The sequence below is a fragment of the Marmota monax genome, unplaced genomic scaffold (genome assembly GCF_021218885.2).
Source record: "Marmota monax isolate L192 unplaced genomic scaffold, Marmota_monax_Labrador192_F-V1.1 WCK01_AAM20220418_F8-fsc00075, whole genome shotgun sequence".
NCBI lineage: Eukaryota > Metazoa > Chordata > Mammalia > Rodentia > Sciuridae > Marmota > Marmota monax.
The window spans coordinates 6,025,479-6,028,541 of NW_026694772.1; positions in this window are offsets into that span (position 1 = coordinate 6,025,479).

Genomic DNA, 3,063 nt, shown 5'->3' on the forward strand with positions numbered 1-3,063 from the left:
CTATTTCTAAGACGAAAGTCATTGGGATTTTGATCAGAATTGCATTAAATCTGTATAGTGCTTTTGGTAGTATGGTCATTTTGATAATATTAATTCTGCCTATCTAAGAGCAAGGTAGATCTTTCCATCTTCTAATGTCTTCTTTGATTTCTTTCTTTAGGGTTTGGTAATTATCATTATATAGATCTTTCACCTCTTTCATTGATTCCCAAGTATTTTTTTGAGGCTATTGTAAATCAGGTAGTTTTTTTGTTTCCATTTCTGAGTATTTGTCACTGATATACAGAAATGTATTTGATTTATGAATGTTGATTTTATATCCTGCTACTTTGCTGAATTTATTTACTAGTTTTAGAAGTTATCTGGTGGGTGTTTTTTGGGGGGGCGGTTTCTGGATATAGAATCATATCATCAGCAAGTAGTGCCAATTTGAGTTTTTCTTTTCCTGTGTGTATCCCTTTAATTTCTTTCATCTAATTGCTCTGGCCAACATTTCAAGAACTATGTTAAATAGAAATGGTGAAAGAGGGTATCCCTGTCTTGTTCCAGTTTTTAGAGGGGATGCTTTCAATTTTTCCCCATTTAGAATGATGTTGGCCTGGGGATTAGCATAGATAGCTTTTATGATGTTGAGATAAGTTCCTGTTATCCCTAGTTTTTCTAGTGTTTTAAGCATGAAGGGGTGCTCTATTTTGTTGAATGATTTTTACGCATCTATTGAGTTGATCACATGGTTCTTATCTTTAAGTCTATTGATGTGATGAATTACATTTATTGATTACCCTATGTTGAACCAACCATGCATCCCTGGGATGAATCCCACTTGATCATGGTGCACGATCTTTTTTATATGTTTTTGTATTCAATTTGCCAGAATTTTATTGAGAATTTTTGCATCTATATTCATTAGAGATATTGGTCTGAAGTTTTTTTGTTTGTTTGTTTGTTTGTTTTGTTTTTTGATGTGTCTTTGTCTTGTTTTGGAATGAGGGTGATAGTGGCCTCATAGAATGAGTTTGAAAGGGCTCCCTCTTTTTCTATTTCTTGAAATAAATTGGAGAGTATTGAAATTAGTTCTTCTTTAAGGGTCTTGTAGAACTTGGCTGTGTATCCATCCATTCCTAGGCTTTTCTTGGTTGGTAGACTTCTGATGGCATCTTCTATTTTGTCACTTGAAATTGATCTGTTTAAATTGTGTATATCATCCTGATTCAATTTGGTCAAATTACATGACTCTAGAAATTTGTCGATGCCTTTGATATTTTCTATTTTATTGGAGTACAAGTTTTCAAAATAATTTCTAATTATCTTCTGTATTTCTGTAGTGTCATGATATTTCCTTTTTCATCACGTATGTTAGTAATTTGAGTTTCCTCTCTCCTTCTCTTCGTTAGCATGGCTAAGGGTCTGTAAATTTTATTTATTTTTTTAAAGAACCAACTTTTTGTTCTCTCAATTTTTTCAATTGTTTCTTTTGTTTCAATTTCATTGATTTTTAGCTCTGATTTTAATTATTTCCTGTATTCTGCTGCTTTTGGTGTTGATTTGTTCTTCTTTTTCTAGGATTTTCAGATGTAATGTTAGGTCATTTACTTGCTGACTTTTTCTTCTTTTAAGGAATGAACTCTATGCAATGAACTTTGCTCTTAGAACTGCTTTCATAGTGTCCCAGAGATTTCCATATGTTGTATCTGTGTTCTCATTCACCTCTAAAAATTTTTTAATCTCCTCCTTGATATCTTCTGCAAGCCGTTGTTCATTCAGTAGCATATTATTTAGTCTCCAGGTGTTGGAGTAGCTTTTATTTCTTATTTTATCACTGATTTCTAATTTCATTATAATTTGATAGAATGCAGGGCAATACCTCTACTTTTTTATATTTGCTAAGATTTTCTTTGTGGCATAATATATGGTCTATTTTAGAGAAGGATCCATGTATTGCTGAGAAGAAAGTGTATTCACTTGTTGAAGGATGAAATGTTCTATATATGTCAGTTTAGTCTAAGTTATTGATTGTGTCATTGAGTTCTATAGTTTCTTTGTTCAGCTTTTGTTTGGAAGATCTATCCAGTGGTGAGAGATGTGTGTTAAAGTTACCCAGAATTATTGTGTTGTGGTCTATTCGACTCTTGAACTTCAGAAGTGTTTGTTTGATGAATGTAGATGCTCTATTGTTTGGGGGAATATATATTTATAATTGTTAAATCTTGTTGGCATATCCTTTTTGATTGGATTTAGCTGGAAGTCTACTTTATTTGATATGAGGATGGAAACCCCTGCTTGCTTCTGCAGTCCATGTGAGTGGTATGATTTTTCCCAACCTTTCACCTTCAGTCTGTGAATGTCTTTTCCTATGAGATGAGTCTCTTCGAGGCAGTGTATTGTTTGATCTTTTTTTTTATATATCCAATCTGCTAGTCTATGTCTTTTGATTGGTGAATTTAGGCAATTACCATTCAGGGTTATTATTGAGACATGATTTGTATTCCCAGCCATTTTTGTTTATTTTTGGTATTTAACATGACTTGGTTTCTCCTCTGATTAGATTTTCCTTTAGTGTAATACCTCCCTCTGTTGATTTTTATCATTTTTTTTCATTTCCTCTTCATAGAATATTTTGCTGAGGATGTTCTGTAGTGCAGGCTTTCTAGTTGTAAATTCTTTTAACTTTTGTTTATCATGGAAGGTTTTTTATTTCATCATCAATTCTGAAGCTTAATTTTGCTGGATATAAGATTCTTGGTTGGCATCCATTTTCTTTCAGAGCTTGGTGTGTGTTGTTCCACGATCTCCTGGCTTTGAGGGTCTGGGCTGAAAAATCTACTGAGATACAAATTGATCTCCCCTATATGTGATCTGATTCCTCTCTCTTATGGCTTTTAAGATTCTATCCTTATTCTGTATGCTACACATTTTCATTATAATGTACTTTGTTGTAGATCTGTTATAATTTTGTACATTTGGTATCCTATAAGCCCCTTGCATTTGGTTTTCCAATTTGTTCTTCATACTTGGGAAATTTTCTGATATTATCTCATTGAAGAGATTTGCATTCCTTTGGTT